Source organism: Canis lupus, chromosome 34 (assembly GCF_048164855.1).
Source record: "Canis lupus baileyi chromosome 34, mCanLup2.hap1, whole genome shotgun sequence".
Classification (NCBI taxonomy): Eukaryota; Metazoa; Chordata; class Mammalia; order Carnivora; family Canidae; genus Canis; species Canis lupus.
Window position 1 is genome coordinate 27103155 of NC_132871.1, and position 14669 is coordinate 27117823.

A 14669-nucleotide genomic window follows, 5' to 3' on the forward strand; every position below is an offset into this window, starting at 1 on the left:
AAGAATGCTCAAGTAAATCTAAGGGTGAATTTTGTTATTTTAGATATTTTTACTTCTTAAATTTAGGTTATTGAGAAAAGAATCAGGTTGCCCACTCAGAATTCACCTCTTTGTAAGAAGCAGGCTGTACCTTCTGAATTAGTCAAGTTTAAATTCGGGAAGCCCAGAGTAGGCTAATGCGGGTCCTCTTATAAGCAAGTTTTATGAAATAGTGTTATCTTAGCAGTTAGAGAAGCATAGGTCAGTCATTGTTAACCTGTGACCCCTACGGTAAACTCTTACTCTTGACTTTCATATATTCACGTCAGCCACAAACACATTGTTGAACTTTACTGGAAGCACACTGTATTGTGAAAGCATTGAGGATACTGTTGTTTTAAATTGAACATGCCCGCATCTACCCACAAAGTGGATGTTACAGCAGACCCTCTCCCATCACCTAAATAAACTTCTGTCTTCTCAACCGGAAGTCTCCTTTCAGAGGACATGTCTGAAATTGTTCCAGAAAAATAAGAAAATGCCATATATTTAGATGAATATATTATTTTCAAAAGATCTTTTCCACTCCTAGGACTCGTTGGAATCCTGGACTTGAAGTATGAAAGAAATAACGTGTGAATTCTCAAGGATTGAGATTCTTGGGGCAATCATAATTTTCCTGAACAACATAGCCAGAGAATAGGAAGTTCTTTGAGGAAAGTGGGTAATTTACCATAGCTTTCGTGTGCAGTAATTCAAATTGGCATGCCTTCGTGGTAGCTCATGTTGTTTTTCCCTTTCTTTTTCTCTGACAGCAGAGTGCATCTGGCTCCCATACCCTTAGAGAGTTCGTTAAAAGCAATGTTTTAGATTAAATGTCAACATACATGCGTTGTTACCTGACCGTTCTTTTAATTTTCTTTTTCTTTTCCTTCTTCTGATGGAGTCATGAACATTTTCTTGGTAATTGTTTCTCAATCATTGGGAGCTTACTGACTAGCACTTTGTGCCATCAAGTGCCTTGAGAATTATCTGCAACAGGGAGATTGTTTTGCTGATTTATGAATTTCTGAACTTTGCCTGGAATTGCACATTGGCTTCCATTTACTCACCCCCTCCCCAATAATCCTTGAGCATCTTGGAACTGAAAATCTGATTTTAATTTGTTCATTTTAACAAACAATTTAGAGGAGGATTGGCGTCATAATGAACCATGCAACACAGAACTTGCCCCAAATGAAGAGGAAACTAATACCCCGAGGCCAGGATGGTAGTAGTCCAGCGGCGGCTGTGCTGGAGCAGCTCCAAGCAAGCCTGCATGATGAAAGCCGAGCTTGGCACAAACGTGGGATTTGGGCTTTGTAAGAATTCGTGTTGCAGGCACATTCACTGTGTCACAGGCATAAACCCAAGTGGCTCTGAAAGATCAGTTGCACTTAATAGAGGAGTCCATTTGAAATTAGAGTCCTCAGTTTAAAATTGAGCTCAACAAATGGTAGTTTGTATCACCTGTCCCATGTTTAATGTTATTTCGCCGAAAAATATCATAAAGAGTAGAGGAAGAGAGACTACTTTTGGCTGTTTGATTGGTTGATTGACTTCCTGTTACGTCATCATTGAGGTGGCTGTGGTTTCTAAAATTCTGTGGGTTGAACTTCTCTTCCGTGGTGTGGTTTGAGTTTTAGTGGGAGGTAACGGTATGTTGTGTCTCATTTTAAGTCAGTTACTGTCCCTTGGCAGTGACTAATTTGATATTTTCCCCTTCTCCCCGTGGTCCTCCTCCTTGCATGAATGGTCACAGGCATGCGCACGCGCACAAATGGAAATCACTTTATCTGGACTCAGAATAGGTTTGAACCCTTCAGGGTTATTATTAATATTTCAGTCATCACTACACCAAAACAGAAATGAGTAGAGAGAAGAGAAATTTTGCCCTTATGTTCTAACTTCCGCGAGCCTTCCCACTTCTCCTGGGTGCACCCCTGCATATGTTTTTGCCTCAGTTGTAATCACAGTAGAGATACTCTTCTGTATCATCTTCTACTTTCAAGTGTGTCTTTTAACGTTACATAGTCTGTTTTTATTTTACGTAGTCACATGATGTTTTTATTAGCCATCCTCATATTTCAGACATCCCATCTCTTCCATTTGGGGCCTGTAGTAGGTACCTTTGTTCACATAACTTTTTCATTGGGGGAATTAATTCTTAATCTGAAAACAAGTAGACCTGATAGGTCAAAGAGTGTGGAGGTTTTTATGGCTTGACACATATTGCCAAATTGCTTTTCATAAGAGTTGTACTAATTTACAATATCCTGCTCACCCCAGGGTGTGATGTACCTATTTCCCTTTCTTACCAGCTTTAGGAACTGTCATTAAAAGAATATATATTTTTGAAATTATTGCATATAAAATGTACCTCATTTAAATATATGAATATCTTATCTTAGGAAGGTCATTATAATTATGCGTCCTTTGAGTTTCTGAGTCCATGATAAAAATTGATGACCAGATAGTTCTGGAGCAATATGATCCTCAAGTGAACCATGAGTATAAAAATATGTTGCATTTAGTATTTTCATTGGAATGGAACATTTATTTGCTGCTAATAATGAACTTCATGCTGTTTCTGTACAGGAAATGAGAATTAAGTCCATTTGCACATCTGAAAACTTCTCAGTAGTGTCTTCCGGAATTTACTTCTTAGGTTTAGGTTGACACTGAATTTGGAATTGGTGAGAAGGAAAATGGTTTTCTCAACTTACCTGTGTGAATTCTGTGTCAACCAAAGGAAGAGGTTTGTCTGGATCAATAGTTCTTCACCTGAGTATATGTCAGATTAGTCCAGAAATACAGAATGCTTGGCCCGCTGCCCCAGAATTTCTGATTTAGGAGGTCAGAATGGAGAACCTCCTTTTCTAACGGGGCCGCAGGTGATTGCCACACTCCTCTCGGGTCAGGGACTATACTCTTGAGATTTCACATTGAAATGGCATCAGTGAGTCCTCCCAGGCGGGGAAATCGGCTGCCTCCAGGATGCTGACAGTCTGTCCAAACAGGATGCCATGATTTGTTTCCGATGATTTGCTTTAGGTGACGTTCCCTCCTGCAAGCTTAAGAGGGGTTCATTTCTTAAAGAGTCTTGTATCTAGTCCCTGGCCTTTCTTTTTAGATTTTTGCTACTTCTCTGGCAGTATTCTTTTCCTCTTTTGATAGTTCTGTGGACATATTTGTGTCTGGTCTTCATTGTGGTGTGAGGAGAGAACTTACATGGGTGGACCTTGCACTGTTTAGCCTTGGTCTGATAGAAGACCTCTAGTCGCCCCTCCCAAGCGTCTCCCATAGTATGTCCCCTCTCCAGGATAGAAGTCCTTTCTCTGGAGCCTCAGCTGTCAGTGTTATACCTTGTTAGGATGTCTATATGCAGAAACTGTAGCTGTGTTGTTCTCAGACTGTGGTCATCTGCTCATGGATTTAAAAACCAGCGCTTCTTGGACCTATATTGCATCACCTAAGCAGCATGAGCCCTGTTCACCTTCATGAAGCTCACAGTCTACCTATGTTTCATTGCAACTTAGTGTCAGTTTGTCATTTATGTGACAGGTACACTTCACTATCATCAGTACTCTAGAAATTTTGAAAAAGGCAGCATACTCAGATTGTATAGGCAAATACATTTAGAAGTTAGGGTAGATACTGTTCCTTTGTTATGTTTGGTTGCTAAAAAAATACCTTGTTGGGACATGTTTTTCTCCGTCCTTGCTGTGGCTTTCCTCGGGGCCGGAGCACTGCGCACAGAAGCTGATGTGAATTAGCCCTCTGTGCAGCTGTGTGCTGCTGCTCATGGGCCCTTCCAGGCAGTACAGTGTACTCCTTCACGTCTCAGGCTCTGTGATCGTACTCCCTGATTTGATCACTTCCATCAATTCCATCATTAAAAAAATATTGGCGGTAATAGTATTTTACTTTAGAGTTCTGATGATGAAGTGAGATAGCGTGTGTTGGGCACCTCGTGTGACTGGCGTGTAGTAAGTGTTCAGTAACAGAGCCACGGGTATTTACTGTTCATTGGCAATGAGTGCTGGAGGCCGCTCGTGTGCTTCTCAGTTGGCCTTCCTTCACCTCTCCTTATGCTGATCCTTCATTCAGATACTAACATTTGTTTCCCTCTTCACTTCCCACCGGAGGACTGGGTGGACACACTCTTGTTTCGCTGTTTCTAGCTTTGCTTATTTTGTGATGGCTTCCAGTGTTAAAACATAATCATAGAAAAATCCTTGCTGGCTTAGCTGCATCTTTTACGGGGTGAGGACTAGGAAATATTTGTTAGAGTAGGTTTTCCAAAGGATGTGTGTCAAACATAAACTTCTTCTAAGTAATCCTTGGGCTTACCAGGGAACTGCATACACTTCAATTCCTAAGCACAATGGCCTTGTGTATGGAAACCTGACAACTTTTATTTCCTGGAGCAACTTAATATCCACCGTTTCATGATTTTATGTCACTAGTGTGTATTATATTAAGGTTTGAACAAAGGGAAGAGTCATAACATTAGGGAAATTTTCTTTCATATTCATTAATTTCTTTCAGGTGTTTTTTTGTTTTGTTTTGTTTTGTTTTATTAGCCTTTAGTTAAGTGGCTGGGGACAGGAATATGGAGGTGGAGGGGGAAAGAAGGATATTTTCCTACTGATTTCCAGAATTTAGAGATCCAGACTAGAGGAGGGTAGTCAACTGACTTCATGACAAAATAACCTGAATCTGGCTGACCATTATTGGGTGCTGTTCAAGTATTAGGGTCTTTTTTTTTTTCTTTTTATGATAGTCACACAGAGAGAGAGAGAAAGAGGCAGAGACAGGCAGAGGGAGAAGCAGGCTCCATGCACTGGGAGCCCGACATGGGATTCGATCCCGGGTCTCCAGGATCGTGCCCTGGGCCAAAGGCAGGCGCCAAACCGCTGCGCCACCCAGGGATCCCCAAGTATTAGGGTCTTAAACCTTGTAACAGCCCAGCATTCAGTGAGCAAGACCTTCTTCCTCCCATATGAGACCCATGTAGCTGTCAGCTGTTTCAAACTCTAGTAGAACCTCTCTCTCCAGGTGTTGGCACTATGCCAGACCAGAGACCTCTTGTTCAGAGCTCAGTTTAGAGGATGGCTGTGTATCTCTCCTAGGCTTTTTGTCCTTCCCTCTGACAACTGTGGTATTAATGTATTTTTTTTTTTTTAGTGGGGCCTGACTACATAATAATATATAAACCGTTTGCTATGTTACGTTAGTGAGAATCTCAATAATAGAAATTATGTTTATAATTTTAACACAGATCTCTGAGAATAGAGTCAGTCTTGGCTTGAGTGAGGTGCATGGTTCCATATGCATTGCAGTAGGAGTGGAGGGATGAGGACATGCTACACATGTATCCTACCTAGCAGGGAATAGAGCTGTGCTTCCAATTCCCTTACTATGTCAGAAAGGAGTACTTGCCTGGGGTAAGTCTGTTGTGTTAGATTATAGAAGTGACTGAGATACCTGTTCTCTGAAACCTCCAGCAGTGAGACAGGACCCAGGGGGACCAGAACTTCCTGCACTGTTGTCACCTCTGCCATGAGCAGCTGCATCCATTTATCTATCAGTAATGTCTGATGTGGGCCATGGCACAAAAATGTTTAAAGTCTTCCTGTTACGAATGTTAAGTGAAGTTACACAAATATCGGATATACCTTTTTGAATTTTGAAGAACAGAGTTCACAGAAAGGCATTCTTTCTGCTGAGACTAAATTCATTTATACACATACTACCTTCATGATTTTTTCCATATCCAAGTGGTACTAGCACCATTATTAATGTTTTCTTTAACTTGGGTTTTTTCCAACTTAGTTTATCGAGGCCTAGTTGACACACCATGTTACATTAGTTTCATATGTACAACATAGTGATTCGAGAAGTCTCTACATTATGCTGTGCCCACACAGTTGTAGTGACCGTCACCATACAACACTATTACAATACCACTGACCATATTCCCTGTGCCGTACCTTTCATTCCCCTGACTTACTCATTCCATAATTGGAAGCTTATACCTCTTCTTCACCCATTTTGCCCATCTCCCCAGCTGCCCCTCCCCTCTCGTCCATTTCTTTTTGTTCATTTGTTTTTGTTTGTTTGTTTTTTTTTAAGATTCCATAGTAAGTAAATTCATATGGTATTTCTCTTTCTCTGACTTATTTCACTTAGCATGATACCCTCTTCGTCCATCCATGTTGTTGCAAATGGTGAAGTCTCTTTCATTTTTATGGCCAAGTGATAGTCCATTGCATGTGTACATAATATGCATGTGCATGTGTGTGTAACACACACATTATCTTTATTCATTCATCTGTTGATGGGCATGTGGACTGCTTCAGTATCTTGACTACTGTAAATAATGCTGCAATAACTATACGTGTGCATATATCTTTTTGAATTAGTATTTTCATTGTCTTTGGGTAAATACCCAGTAGTGGAATTACTGTATTGGATGGCATTTCTCTTTTAACTTTTCTTGAGGAACATCCATTCTGTTTTCCACAGTGGTTGTACCAATTTACATTCCTACCAATAGTATGTGAGGGTTTTTCTCTACATTCTCACCAGCACCTGTTATTTCTTGTCTTTTTGATACTAGCCATTCTGACATGTATCAGGTGATGCCTCATTGTGGTTTTGATTTGCATTTCCCTGATGATTAGTGATGTTGAGCATCCTGTCATGTGTCTGTTGGCCATTTGTATGTCATCTATGGAAAAATGTCTATTCATGTCTTCTGCCCATTTTTAGTTAGATTGTTTTTACTTTTTGGTGTTGAGTTACCTAAATTCTTTATGTTTTGGGTATTAACTCCTTATTGGGCATAAAATTTGCAAATATCTTCTCCCATTCACTGGATTCCCTTTTCATTTTGTTGTGGTTTCCTTCACTGTGCAAAACTTATTTTGGACTAGTCCCAAAGGTTCATTTTCCTTTTGTTTTTAGTGCCTAATGACATATCTAGAAAAATGTTGTTATGGCTGATGTCCAGGAGATTACTACCAGTGTTACCTTCTAGGAGGTTCTGTGGTTTCAGGTCTCACATTTAGGTCTTGAGTTTGTTTTGCATTTATTTTTGTCTGTGGTATGAGAAAGTGGCCCAGTTTTCCCAGAACCATTTATTGAAGTCTTTTTCCCATGGTATAGTTTTGCCTCCTTTGTTTTTGATTAATAATCATATAAGTATGTGTGTTTCTTTCTGGCTCTCTATTCTGTTTCATTTATCTATGTGTCTGTTTTTACTCTGATATCATACTGTTTTGATTATTATAGCTTTGTAGTAGGTCTTAAAATCTGGGATTGTGATACCTCCAGCTTCTTCTTTCTCAAGATTGCTTTGGCTCTTCAGAGTCTTCTGTGGCTCAACATGAATTTTAGGATTATGTATTCTGGTTCTGTGAAAAATGCCATTGTTATTTTGATGAAGATTGTATTGAATCTGTAGATTGATTTGATAGTGTGGACATTTTCACAGTATCCTTCCGGTTATGATAGATCTTTTCATTTGTTTGTGCCATCTTCAATTCCTTTCTGCAGTGCTTTATAGTTCTCAGAGTACAAGTCTATTACCTCCTTGGGGAAGTTTATTCCTAGGTATTTTATTCATTTTGGTGTAACTGTAAATGGGATTGTTTTCTTAATTTCTGTTACTTCATTATTAGTACAGAGAAATACAACACATTTCTGTGTATTAATTCTGTGTTTTATCATTGTACTGAATTCATTCGTTCTAATAATTTTTTGGAGGAGTCTAGGACTTTCTATGTATAGTAGTTTGTCATCTAAAAATAGTGACAGTTTTACTACTTTCTTACCAGTTTGGATGCCATTTATTTCTTTTCTAATTTTTTTTTGTCTGATTGCTGTGGCTAGAACTTTCAGTATCATACTGAGTAAAAGTGGCGAGAGTGCACATCCTGGTCTTTTTTCAGATCTTAGAGGAAAAGCTCTCAGCTTTTCACCATTGAATAGGATATTGGCTGTGAAGATGAAAAAGTTTTGTCCATGAACTACTTCAAATTTTCTCACATGCCACTCTTGAAGGAAACAGTGTATTATCTTAAAGTTCTCTCAGAAGCCAAACATAAACCATTCTTTCTCTTACTAAAATGACTTCAGTTGTAAAGGTCTAACCTCTAAAAGATTTCAGAATTTCTGTAGGCGTTAACTGGTAACAGTAGCTCTCTATATGGCTGTAGGTGTGAGGGACTGTATTCTCCGTCCCTGAGAGCTGACTATCACGGGGACTACCCATGTTGAGGATGTGAAGAAAGACCATGAAATTAACATGTTGTGACATGAGATTAATGCAGAGTGGAGCATATTTCATTGTGTCTTGTTGGGAAGAATTCTAGAACATAAACAGGGCAATCGGATGTTGTTATTAGCTTTGTCATTAATTACCTGTGAATTTGGACAAGTAAGTTTTCCTCTGTGGTCCTCAGTGTTTCTCTTGTGAAGGAAAACAGGACTGTGATGTAATCTATGTGGTTCCAACATCCCATGATCTCTCTTCTCCTTACCTTCAGATTATTCAAAGTATAGGCAGGTCTATGATCCCTGATCTGTGACTGAGAAATCCCCAAACTTGAGAATCCAAACCGTTCTTCACTTACTTGACAGAACACCTGAACTCATTTAGCAGTCAGACTTGACTTGAATTGGGTCTATTTATAGCTTTTATTTATCCCATTATTCATGTGTTTCACTACAGAAGTGTGTTTAGTTGTGGGGTATCCTTCAGACTCCGCTAGGGTGTCACATAAATAGGGTGTAGGCCTCTTACTGCCTTTGTAAAGTATAAAAAATTTCAAATTCTGCAAACACATCCAACTCAAAGGACTTTGGATAAAGGATTGTGGACATACAATCAACATTCACTCAAATAGTATGTATACAGATACTAGGTATTCCTTTAGGCTCTGGGAAGCAGTGGAACAAAGACATTGTCATTTATCTCCTCAATGTTTCTTTAGTAGCAACTCTGGTTGAGGTTTATAGGGAGGTATAGGGAAGACACTGAACTCCATCTAGGGGCTTGGAATTGTGGCAGTGAGATGGGAGGGTCTTCTCAGAAGATAGAAAGCATGAACGGAGTCATAAATGAGATGAAAGGACCTAGTCGGTTGGACTAGCCTGGGTGGATGTTTATTTGGGAATGAGAAATAAAATCCGGCGATGATGACAGGTGGTACCCTGTGCAAGCGGAAGCACTGTGGGGAATGGTACAGGTGCCCTCTGGCTAGACTGCAAGGCACACAGTTGGCTGATGCCCAGGAGGGCCATGGGGGGAATGAGCACAAGCTCGTGGAGACATAATGAGCTTTTCCCTTGGTTTTCTCCTAAAGATTTAGCAAGGGGCCATGGGCTATGGTAGATGGCTAGCAGGGGAGGATTCGAAGTAGACATACATGTATGACCCAGATAAAGCTGTCAAAGGGGGAAGAGATGGTACCCCGGTCTAAGGCTTTGGTGGGGAGGACCACAGAGAAGGCTTTCTCTCCAGAGAGTGGTCTGAAATGCAGCTCTGGCATTTCATGTTTTTTGGAGCTCTGTCTTTTTGATCTGTGCGTCAGCTTTGTGTGTTGTGTACTTGGAGGTGTTGGAACTAAGGCACGGTAATTAAGGGGTTGACTCAGGACCATGCAGCAAACTAATGGTACGGATATTGGTTGGTAAAGCTATATTTGCACCAGAGAATAGAAAAGTTCCAAATAGACATATGCCCAGGGGGAAAAATTATTGTATAAATCAGATACATATGCCAAGAGTTGTGGGGGAGTAGGTTATGAATAATATCTGATTCCTTTCTCGTGGCCTTTTGAGTCACGCTGGCCACCTTTCATGGGAAAGCCGGGCCTGGCTCATGTCGTCCTTCCCTGACTACTGTGAAGAGCTCCTCTTCCCCTGTGCTCCTGCACCCTTTGTCGTGTGCACCACTCAGCTGGCACTCAGAGTCCTGCGCATTTTTAGTCACTTTTCCTGCTGTCCTCTCTGCTGGCTCATAATTTGGCAGTTGTTCATTGAGTGCTGTCTTTAAAGAACCTAAGCGTTCACTTTTTTGCCTGGATCCCCAGCTTTCTGGCACAAATAGGAACAGTTCAAAGTAACTTCCTGCCTTGACGACATATCATCATTTCAGTGCCCTTGCCCTCTCTGTCTGCTGACCCTTGACCCTCGACCCTCGACCGACCCTCGTGAGCACCTGATTTCAGCCCCAGGGAGTTCCCCTCCCTCTTTACAAGTGAGGATCATTTGTAACCCCTCCTCCCCCTCCCCCTGCTGGTGTTTCTCATCCCTGTCCTCTTCTTGGCCTTGCGAACTCCTTATCTTTCTAAGTCAGCTCAAGCCCTAGCTCCGAGAAAGCTTACTTCTACTTCTAGGAAACCCGGATGTGTCTGGTACTTAAACCACCCAGCTGTTTGTTTGTTTCTCTTTAAGACTTGCTGAGCACCACATCCCTGCACCTTCTCGCTGTTCTTACCTCGAATGCCTAGTTTGTAATTTGTCATATTCTCTGTTTGCTCTTCTGGGACTTATTACCAGCACTGCATCTTTTTTATTTTTTGCATCCCCAGTGCCAAGCACGACCTCTGACTCAGTAGCCATCCTGATCCTTAAACTGTACGTGCTGGTTTAGGAACTCGCACACAAAAATATATTTTGAAAGGCAAATATAGTAGTGGGGTAGAAAGCACTTCTGAGGTTCTTTTTTTATACGATTTCCATTATCTGAGGAAAGAAGGGCTTGTCCCTGTCTTCCACGGATTTTGAGTTCCTTGACAAGAGCACGTCTTACGCTTCTGTTATCCTCAACATTTGATACGGTGCTCCGCACATAGTAGGTACCTAATGTACTTTATATTGATTGAAATAAGTGCTTTGACTAGAGCAGGTTCCACATGACTGCTAAACTTTAATCTCAGATTTATCTGGCACTGGTCATGCTTCTCCAGAGTAAGATGGAAATCATTAGCAATTGACCAGAGATTGAAGAAAGAGAGGTGTGACTAAATCCCAAGCATAATCAATTAGATGGTCTTTCTTTTTGAATTTGATTCCTTTTGTTAAAACATGGGGGCAGTTAATGAGATTAAAGGATGGGAAATACAAACAGGAGGGAGAACGTCAGCTTCGTACAGTGAAATTTGTTGCTGGTGATCACTAGATCTCGTGTTTTAAAAATCCACCCTTAAAAAAAAAAAAAAAAAAAAAATCCACCCTTGCCTTTTTCTTTTGCATTTCTAGAGATAATGCCCACTTAGCCCTTCCCAAGCTAGCCAGGCCAATGATCCCAAATAACTGGCTAAGTGAATGTGAACAGGGAACGTCATTATATTAAATTCTAAGAAATTAAAGGAGGCTACTAAATATTATATATCCTGTAAGTTCATGTGGTCCTTGAAAAAGGTATACATGATCTTATACATCCATGTCCAGTTGTATTTTGTGTGGTATGTCTTAGTATTAGAAGGAAGTATTTTTGTTTAAAAGTTTCTTTGGATCCTCATGAAAGCAGATAAGGCCTTTGAGATGAGGTGTCACATATCTCCTAAAAGCAGTGGTTTGTGTTTTACCAGGAAAGGTTTTAATCCATTCACTAATATACTTTATGATTACAGTTATGCAATGTGGGTAAGTTATTTAAACTTAAACACAACTAGAAATTTACTTTTACATTACTGAACATGGAATATAGTATAAATCAACTTAGTCAAATCAATGAAGTTTCAGAAGATCCATGCAGTTTCTTTAACATGTTGCTTTTCATGGCTAATCTTTTCATAAATGGTGTGTATTTATCTGGGATTTGTGAAATGGATTCTTGCAGTTAAGTAACTTAATTTCTTTGATCAGTGACAAGGGGATTGAAGTTTTTCAGGTGATCCAGAGGAATTAGAAGGCTGTGAGAAAAGTTATAATTCAATTTTTTTTTCTTTTCCCCAAACAACCTATTAAGTATTTGGGAATAAAAGAAAGTTACATGGAGAAAGGAAGATGGCAATAAACCAAACAGTCCCCCCAGTGTCATTGTTGAAGCCTTTGATGATAGAAGAAAAATGGATTTCTTAGTTTCTTCTCTTTAAGGAGAAGAATCAATTTTCTAATTCTAAGTGATGAAGTTTAAAATTTCTCTATTTGTAGAATTACATCAATTTCTTTCACAAGGAAGAGTAATTTTTCTGGGGAAAAAGAGTTTCTCAGACATTGGAAGCCACGCTAAGCCAAAATTAACTGCTTTCATCTTTGCCTGGGGGTAAGAAGAGAGTTCATGCTTATCAGCCATTCTTCTGTCTTCCCAAATGACTGTCTTTCTCTACATTTTCTTTTGCGCCTTCAATCTGAGGGTAAATAATAGAGCCATCAAGCAGGCAACTGTCTGGCAGTCTGAGATTGCTCATTGCCCACAGAATGAAGAAATGAATATTTCGTATTGTTTGCATTCTACCAATGGGAGGGATTATTTCTGTGTTCTGTTTTTACTTTTCTTCTTTCACTTCTAATTTTTTTATTTGGGCCCTCTCTTTTTCTTGGTGAGTCTGACTCAAGGGTTATTAATATTCTTGATATTTCAGAGAACCAGCTCTTGGTTTCATTGATATTTTCTGTTCGTTTCTTTCCCTGTTTTTAATTTTTCTGCTTCTGCCTTGATCATCACTGTTTTCTTCTTTCCACTAACTTTGGGTTTATTCTTTTTCTAGTTCCTTTTGGTATATGGTTAGATTGCGATTTTTCTAGTTTCTTGAGGTAGGCCTGTATTGCTATAAACTTCCCTCTAGAATAGTTTTTGCTGTGTCCCAAAGATTTGGGACCATTGCGTTTTCATTTTCGTTTCTCTCCATGTGTTTTTGTATCTCCTCTTTGATGTCTTTGTTGGTCCATTCATTCTTTAGTAGTATGTTGCTTGGCCTCCACATGTTTTTGTTTTTTCCAGATTTTTTTTTTTTAGAATTGGTTTTTAGTTTAATACTGTTGTGTTCGGAAAAGATGCTTGGTAGGATTTCATTCTACTTAAATTTATTGAGATCTGTAGGCTGACATTTTATCTGTCCTAGAAAATGTTTCATGTGCACTTGAAAAGAATGTGTGTATTCCATTGCGTTTGGATGGAATATTTTATATATACCTGTTAAGTCCGTGTGTTTGAATGTGTCATTCAAAGTCATTGTGCCCTTGTTGATTTCTGCTTGGATGGTCTACCCTTTGATGTAAGTGGGGTGGTAAGGTCCTGTACTATTGGCATATTACTGTCAATTTCTCCCTTTTGGCTGTTAATATTTGCTTTATGTATTTAGATGCTCCAGTGTTGGGTGTATAGATATTTACGATTGCTATATGCTCTTGTTGGATTGAACCTTCTATCATTATGAAATGCTTTTCTTTGTCTGTTGTTACAGTCTTTGTTTTAATCTATTTAGTCTGATAACTATTGCTTCCCTGGTTTTTGTGGGTTTTTTTGGCTTCTATTTGCATGGAATCTCTTTCTATCCCTTCACTTTCAGTGGGTCAGAAGTGAGTCTCTTACAGGCAACTCCTGTAGGTGGGACTTGCTTTTTTGATCCATTCTGTCACTCTAAGTTTTTGGATTGGCACATTTAGATTAACATTTACATTTGAAATAGTTGTGATAGGTATGTACCCTGTGGTGCCATTTTGCTCATTGCTTTCTGGTTTCTGTAGTTCTTCTTTTTGGTCTTCCCTTATCACTGATGACTTTTATTTATTTATTTTTTTTAAGATTTGATTTATTCATGAGAGACACAGAGAGAGAGAGAGAGAGAGAGAGGCAGAGACACAGGCAGAGGGAAAAGCAGGCTCCATACAGGGAGCCCGACGTGGGACTTGATCCTGGGACCCCAGTGTCACGCCCTGGGCCAAAGGCAGGCGCCAAACCGCTGAGCCACCCAGGGATCCCGACTGATGACTTTTTTAAGAGTCATTACCTGGCTTTCTCTTTTTTGTGTATCTATTATAGGGTTTTATTTTGTGTTTACCATAAGATTTATATATAACATCTTAAGTATACAGCAGTCTGTATTAAGTTGATGGCCATTTAAATTTGAACACATTCTTAAAGAGCTTTATTCTCCTCATTTTGTATGTTGTCAGATTTTACATTTTTATTTTATGATGCCCTGTAACCTAGTTTTTAGGTATAGATGATTTTACTACTGTTGTCTTTTAACCTTCATATTAGCTTTTAAGTGTTTACTTTTAATTCATGAATTTTTTTTTTCCTAATTTTCTTCTACTTTTGGAGTCTTTTCCTTTTCCACTTTAAAGAAGTCCTATTAACATTTCTTAGTGGTGATGAACTCCTTTAACTTTTGTTTGGGGAACTCTTTACCCAGAAAGATTATCATCTAGAATTTAAGGAGAGATATTCTTGGCTTTAGGTTTTTTTCCTTTCAGCATTTTGCAGGCGAGAAAGGAGTGACATGTTATATACAAAGTTCCTGCTGTATAATCAGCTGACAGCCTTTTGGGGTTTTCTCTGTATGTGACTATTTGCTTCTGTCCTTACCTTTATTCTTTGACGCTTTAATTATTATTTGTCATGGTGTGGGCTACCTTGGTTTCCATTTTGTTCAGGACTTTTGGTGCTTCTGGACATAAAAGTCTAT

At 39.4% G+C, this 14669-nt stretch overlaps 1 protein-coding gene across 4 annotated transcripts in view; it reads left to right on the forward strand.

Annotated features, from left to right (window-relative positions):
* ACVR1 (activin A receptor type 1) overlaps window positions 1-14669 on the forward strand; it is a 126263-nt gene that overhangs the window by 107617 nt on the left and 3977 nt on the right. The gene's annotated exons all lie outside the window — the stretch shown is intronic.